Source organism: Vombatus ursinus, unplaced genomic scaffold (genome assembly GCF_900497805.2).
Source record: "Vombatus ursinus unplaced genomic scaffold, bare-nosed wombat genome assembly UNPS02014818.1, whole genome shotgun sequence".
Classification (NCBI taxonomy): domain Eukaryota; kingdom Metazoa; phylum Chordata; class Mammalia; order Diprotodontia; family Vombatidae; genus Vombatus; species Vombatus ursinus.
In genome coordinates, this window is record NW_020954596.1 from 31,546,822 (window position 1) to 31,554,734 (window position 7,913).

At 38.3% G+C, this 7,913-nt stretch overlaps 1 protein-coding gene and 1 pseudogene across 1 annotated transcript in view; both read left to right on the top strand.

Annotated features, from left to right (window-relative positions):
- The window catches only part of LOC114023552, a 10,110-nt pseudogene extending 2,379 nt beyond the window's left edge, over positions 1 to 7,731 (top strand).
- Positions 1 to 7,913, top strand: part of LOC114023870 (cytosolic beta-glucosidase-like) — a 116,975-nt gene that overhangs the window by 105,825 nt on the left and 3,237 nt on the right. The window lies entirely within an intron of this gene.

Consider the following 7,913-nt stretch of genomic DNA (forward strand, 5'->3'; position numbering starts at 1 on the left):
TCTCTCTCTCTCTCTCTCTCTCTCTCTCTCTCTCTCTCTCTCTCTCTTTCTCTCTCTCTTTCTCTTTCTCTCTCTCTCTCTCTCTCTCTCTCTGCCAGAGTAAGGTTGACTACATCTTCCCCTCATATGTGTAAGATATCTCTGAGGAGGTGGAGTAATTCATCTCTTGACACTCTGAGCTCAAGCTCCCATTCCAATGTGTTCCCTATTTTTAATTGCCAGTGATTACTGATCCAGTTCCATTAAACCAATAACTATCAATTAGCTCTTAAAAGGGATATTTGCTGCAAGGATATAACAGGAACAGAAGTTATAGACATTTCCTTTATTATAAACACACACACACACACAGAGTCACACAATTGGTAGGTAAGTGTCAGAGGGAGGATTGGAATCTAAATCTTCTTGAACCCAAGTCTAGAACACTGTCTACTATAGGACACTGTCTCTGTAGCACACTAGGATCCTATGATCTTGATTCAATTATATTAACTTGATTCAGTTAAAATTCAGTTATATTCAACATACATGTATGTAATTAGAATATTACATGTTTTTAAATTAATTTGTTTAATGAAAAATAACTTCTTCCTTCCTGCCCCAATTGAAAAAAAAAAGAAAAATAAAATCCTTGTAGCAAAACAATTTCTAAACTGGTAGAAAAGTCCAAAAAGTATTTATCTCAGTCTGCACGTTGAGTTTACCTCTCTGTCAGGAAGTGGGTAACATGCTTCATCATTGATTCTCTGGAACTGTGGTTGGTCCTTGAATTGATTGGCGTTCTTAAGTGTTTCAAAGTTTCAAAATAACAATGCTGTTATTGTTCTTCTGGTTCTGCTCATTTGACTCTGCATCAGTTTATACAAGTCTTCTTAGGTTTTTCTGAAACTATCCCTTTTGTTATTTCTTACAGTACAATAATATCTCATTACATTTATGTAACATAATTTGTTCTGCTATTACCCATTTGAAATGCACTCCTTTAGTTTTCAGTTCTTTCCTAAAACAAAAACAGTTGTAAATATTTTTGTACATATAGGTTCTTTCCCCACTTTTATCTCTTTGGGATATAGGCCTACAAGTGATATGCCTCAGTCATAGGGATATATAATTTAGTAACTTTGGGGGCATAGTTCTAAATTACTCTTTAGAACTGGTCCAATTCACAGTTCCACCAACAGGGCAACAATGTATTTCTTTTTCTGTAACCTCTAAAATAGGTCATTTTCCTTTTTTTATCAACTTTATCAATCTGATGATCTGATGTGGAACTTCAAAGATGCCTTAATTTAATTAATTTAATTTTATATTTCTCTATTTATTTGGAACATTTTTCATATGGCAATTAATAGTTTATATTTCTTCCTCTGGAAACTGCCTGTTTATCCCTTGGCCATTTATCATTTGAAGAATAGAATAGCTCTCATTCTTATAATTTTGAATCAGTTCCTTACATATCCTAGAAATGAAACTTTTATCAGAGAAACTCATAGCAAAGATTTGTTTTCTCTGTCAACTATCTCTTTGCTAATTTTAGCTGCATTGATTATGCACAGAAACTTAAAAAAAATTCATGTAATCAAAATTGTCCATTTTATCTTCTGTGATCCTCTCTAACCTTTGTTTGGTTTTGAACTTTTCTCCTATCCATAGATCTGAAAGGTAATTTCTTCCTTGCTCCTCTAATTTGATAATTATATCACCCTTTATGTCTAGGACATGTAACCATTTATAACTTTTCTTGGTGTAAGATTTGAGATAGTTTCTGCAACCTATTTTCCAGTTTTCCCAGTAGTTTTTATCAAATAATGAGTTCTAACCTCAGTAGCTGGGGCCTTTGAGTTTATAGACCACTAGACTATTGTATTTGTTTGCTAGATATATTTTGTAATTCTGTTTCTTAACCAGTACAAAATCATTTTTAATGACAACTACTTTGGAGTAGATTTTAAAATCTAATACTTCTTGGTCCTTATCCTTCTCAAGTTTTTTTTTTCCACTTTCCTCTTTAGAAAATTATGTATTCCACATGGTTCAGGGGACTGAGGTATTATTCTAGTACTAAATTCTAGGCAGGGTTTCTTAATCTGGGCACTGTGAACTTAATCCATACATACATGCATACACACACATACACACACACAAACATTAGAAATTGCATTTCGACAAAGGTTAGTTTTCTTGGTAATTCTATGTATCTTATTTTATATTTAAAAACATTCTCAGAAGGAGTCCATAGACTATCCCAGACTGCCAAAGGCATCCATGACCCCCAAAGAGGATAAGAACTCTTGTTCTGAAAGTTGCAGTCAAGAGTACTTTAGGCATCAGTTCTTTTGGACCCTGAAGTGAACTTCCTCCTACATCCTCTTCCTGTATTCCCTGCTCTGTGCGACTGTAAACCTAGACAGAGGCAAGAGGAGCTCTTCTGATTCTTCTATCTTGATGATAGCAGAAGATCTTTGTTATACTGCTTCAAAGCTAGAAAAGGAAATATTCTGTTTGTGAGGACATTGATGGCTGATATGGAGAAGAAAGAGTGACTCCTTGTTCTTGGCAATTATCTGTCACATGCCCTCTAGAGTCTACAGTTGCTAAAATGATGAAGGAGGTACTAAAAGTAATTCTCCAAATGAAAAAGAATCCCAGGGATGCTGAAGGATAGAGCCTGGCTAAGCTCAGCTGGACTGAAAAACTGACCTCTGTGTGTGTGCATCACATAGAGTCCAGTAAACTGGAATCCTTCTTGTCTAATACAATATTTTGTTTTTTTTATCTGGTACTGAACTCTTGATTCCTAAATCTAAGACTGTGCTTCCTGCTAGTTCTCAGATTTGGCTGTGCTCCTGATTTTCAACCAGCTTTCTTTCTCTACACTCCTATTACCTTCAGCTTTGCAATGAGCAATTCTGGTATAATCCAACTTTCCAGCCAAGTCTGGAGCATTTTGTATAAGACTCTCCTAATTTGTAAAGAAAATGCTTATGGGATGCTACATGTGTCAGCATCCTCTCCACCAATTAGGAGAGTCATGTACAAAATACCCTAGGCTTGGTGGGAAACCAAGGCTATACTGGTTATTGACCTGGATTCCTCTTCTAGCATGGTTTTAGGACTTCTATCTCCTCTTCTACTTTCTTGTACCATTTTTTTCTTTGATTCTTACACCATGGACTGTGTCATTCGAAATTTCTCCCTGTCTTCTTCAGCACAGGGAGTCTATTGGCACCCCAGTGGGAACCATATAAGCACAGACTTGGGCACATCTCACTCCTGGCTTCAAAAGGACCAGAGGAAGCAGTATTTATTTATCTTTTGAAAGTGGTATGATAGGGCATGACGTATCAACAAAATAGTCCTTTGAAGTGCTTCTCCGTCTGTCTCTGAGGGTATAGTCTCTTGTACAAAAAGTGTTGGTGTTAAGAATTGCTTCATCAAATAGTCTAAGGCAATTACATTTCTCCCCAAGTTTCCATGACTATGACTCTGTTTCTTAACCAGTAGGAAATCATTTTAATGACTACAGTTTTGAGATTCCCTCTAGATTTCCATGTTATGGAAAGGCCCATTCTGATAACTATTGACCTAGGGAAGTGTACAGCACAGTACCTCAAGGAGAATAGAGGCTGATTTCTTTAAGTTGTTGTATCCCCAGAGTCTAAAATATTGCCTAGTGTGTAATAGCCTGGTGTGTAATATGTGTTTAATAACTACTGGTTTGAATGAATGAAAGGAGATACCAGCACTTAGCATAGTGCCTCACACCTAGTAGGCAGTTAGTAAAAGTTTTTTTTTTAATTTAAAATTTAAATTGTATTGATTTGAGTAGTTCAACTGCCTGGTTTAAAGACCAGAGACTCTTAATAGCCTCCTAAACCAGGAGACTGATCATCTCCAGATACCCTCAGACCACCATCAAGAGAGGTACTACTCTTCTCGTCCAGATATAGCCCATCCCTTTCCACACTCCCACTCCCATCAGGAAACACAAATTCAAATCCGGCTCTGTTACTTAGTGGGCAAATTACTTAAACCCTCTCTACTTTCTAAACTCCCTGGAGTTTTTCATCTATATAATGGAGATAATAATACATCCACAACCTCCCTAATAGGCATTTTTATGAACCAGGTGCTCTCAATGCATTTCGTTTTAATTTTGTAGGACACAGGTTCTAGAGCTACAGAGATTAAACTGGGTATGATCCCTGAACTCAAGGAACTTATAAATATAATATAGGAGACAAGAAATTTACTCAAATAAGTATGAGTCAGTCAATGTGGGACTTTGCTTTGTTTATGCACATTTGTTAAAAAAAAGGTTTTGTTTTCTTTTTCAGTTTGGGGTGGGGATTTGAGAGGAAGAGAGGATGGATTTTTGTTAATCACAAGTATAAAAATAATTTTTAAATGTATGAGTTAAGGTAGAATTAGTTCAGACAAAGCAAGCTAAGAAACTTCAGAATGGGAGAGATAGTTTGATCACTTTCCAGGAGGTGGCATCTTAGCTGGGTCCTGAAATAAGAAAAGTATAGATATGGAAAGAGTGCCTTTGCATGAATTTAGCCTAAGCAAGTACTTGGAATTTAGAGAGGGAAAAAGAGAATTGGAGGAGGACAAAAATATTATTTGGTTAAAACAGGGAAGAACAGTGAATATCAGACTGGAAAGGTAGGTTGGAAAAAATATTTAGAGTGACAAATGCCAGGTTAAGGAGTTTGTAGTTTATTCTTTTAAGAGTCAGTGGTATAGTGGAAAGGACATCTAGACTTGGAGTCAGAAGGACCCAAATTCAAATGTCAAGTTTGACACTCACGATATGGGTCCCCCAATGCATCCCCCAACACACATATATTGGAGAGTGACATGATCAGACCTGTGCCTTAGGAAGATTTGTTTGGCAGCTATGTGGGAGGATCATAAAGGGGAGAGACTGAAGTAGGTGTGGGGAGAGGAGGAATGAGTTCAGTTTTATAAACTTAGGTGCTGCATTGGGTAGGGCATTGAACTTGGAGTCATGAAGACCTGAATTCAAATTCTGCCTTCAGATGCTATCAGTTGTGTGATCCTGGGCAAGCAATTTAAGGACTTTCAGTGTTGGTTTCAATGGATAATAATAGCACCAACCTGAAAGAATTGTTGTGATGAACAAATGAGATATGAGTAAAGCATTTTGCAAACCTTAACATGCTATATAAATTCTAGCAAATTTATATATTTAGTAACTATGTACATATACATGTAGATGATGAAGATGCTGCTAATGCTTATTACATTCTACTCCACCCCACCTTGCTTTTTTTTTTTTTAAACTTCTTTTCCCCTTCAAGGGTACCTAAGCTTAATGTGTGTTTTAACCTGGACACAGATGTGGTGGTAGAGTTGAGGGTAGGGGGAAGAGAAAAGTACAAATTATGCTTAGCTCCCATGCCACATGGTGATCTAGGATGACCCCAGACCTTATTCTCCTTTAAGGACAATCTTGAAGATTGTTTTGTGCCGAGGCTTTGGCCTCCTCGTCTTTTTTCCTATAAAAACTGCTTCCCTTTCTGCTCAATTGTTTCTTTGGTGCTCTTTTTAAGGGGGCTTGGGTCTATTGACTGGCAGCCCTCCTACTACCAAGGCATCCTTTTTATATAAGTCCTGTGTAATCAGGAGACCAAAGACTATCCATATTGGTCTATGATGGCAAAACAAATCCCTGTTGAGTCCTGGCAGAGGAACTCCTGTTTTCCATTCTTGGAGTCATGAGACATGCAAAGAACTGGTGTCCAACCTAACTGGAAACTTGAGAGAATTCTGTCCAGGGCCTTGAGATAATGAGCTGCTAATGTGTTTTGTGTTTTAATCCCAGCATTGGCATGAGATTCATTATATTTGGAAGTGCCTTACCAAGGATCCCACATAGAAGCTGGGCATTTATGTGTGCTGGGCCATTATTTTTCTCCTGTCATCTTGATTAGAGGTAGAGAGGTGGATGCAGGATGTATTAGAATGAGGCTAGAATGAGGAGACCTAGGTATGAATCCAGGCCATACCACTTATTAGAGAAGAGGTGTCAAACACTGCTGGCCACATGGGGGCCCATGACACTCCCAAGTGTGACCTGAACCAGATTAAAATGTAATTCGCCTCTGATTTTAATATTTTGATGTATTAATAAAAAAGAAATTTATAAACATATTTGGTTTTCTAAGATAATACGTGGCTTGTAGCGATCCTTAGGTATGGTTAGTGGTCCCCATTTTTATTTGGATTTGACATCTCCGTACTGGAGGTTGTCATTGTGGCCAAGTCATTTGACTTCCCTGAGCTTTAATTTTCTTGGGCAGCTAGGTGGCACAGTGGATAGAGTGCTAGATCTGGAGGCAGGAAAACTTCATTTTTTTAAGTTCAAATCTGGCCTTAGACACTTACTAGTTGTGTGACCTGGGAAATTCACTTAACCTCATTTGCCTCAATTTCCTCATCTATAAAATGAGCTGGAGAGGGAAACGGCAAATCACTCTAGTATCTTTGCCAAGAATATCCCAAATTAAGTCATAGAGAGTCAGACAAAACTGAAGCAACTGAATAGTTTCCTTAACTATGAAATAGGGATAGTATCACTTATATTAACTCTTTCCTAGTGTTATTGTGAAGAGAGAGCTTTTAAAAATTAAGTTTTATTAATTTCATTTGTTTCTATATTATGGACATTTTTGGATATATTTTCATTCCCATCCTATAGTGATCCTTCCTTTTTAACAAAGAAAAATAATTAAGCAAAACCAACTGACACAGGGATCATAGTACCCCCCTTCCCCCCAACCTCCTCTCCCTACCATGGAAAAGAAGAAGTTGAAGGCATTTCTTCAACTCTTTCCTGCTCCCTGGGGCCAAGATGGGATAGAAAAGTTCTTTGTTAAATGGTAAATCACTATGGAAATATGAGCTTTCGTTTCTAAGCTGCCGACTTTTCCCTCCTTGCCTTCTAGCCAAAAGCAGGATACACAATAGAGGGACCGTGATGCTCATCATATTTATCCCACTTTGCTTTGTTCCCACAATCATTCCTGTCAGTCTCTGTTATCTTTGCATTCAACCCTGGCTAGAGGAGGAGATTGAACACACAAAAGTGTCTTTTTTCCCCCTATTCTTCAAGATTTTGGGACCTCATAAATCACACTGACAGGTCACATGATGATGCTTCTTTCCCCTTTCCAAAGAGATTGAATGCAGAGAGACGTGGAGGTTCCTGAGTAGGTTTTCGACTTCCCCCACACGGCACTGTGGCCCAGTGTGTCCTGCTCTACCAGGCTCATTTCTAGCCTCCACCTAACCAGGGGATGCGCTCTACCTGAACAGCCCCATGATGGAAAAGAAGAGCTGGGCCCCAGTACCTCAGAACAGAGTTTCAGTGCCTGCTATGGAACCCTGACAGTTAACAATGAGACTGTCAAGATTACCTTTTTGTCCCCTCCTCGAGGCAGGAGCAGCCTCGTTTTATCCCAGGGTTTAGCACATGAATCACTGCTTTTGTACATGATCAATGGTATTGCATGTGTTTCCAGCAACTGTCTGGGTCTGTCACTGACAACACTCACTATTGAGCAATACAGTTCCAGATATGATGGCGGAGGCAGGCAGGGGGAACGATGCAGATTCTTCTGTGTGAGCAGTTTGAAAAACCAGGAGGTTCAGAGGCAGTTGTTGTGTTCAGAGTTTTGTACACTTAGATGCTGTCATTTTTGATTCTTTAAGAGATGCAGGCGGCTTAAATTAAGTTTCAGATCCTGCTTCCTTCCCAATAGGCTCTTTTAGTTTCAGATGGTCTCAGGGCAGAGGTGGTGATGGAGTGGAAAAAAGACATGGAAAATGTGTATGCATAGAAGAAGAAGAAGAAGAAGAAGAAGAAGAAGAAGAAGAAGAAGAAG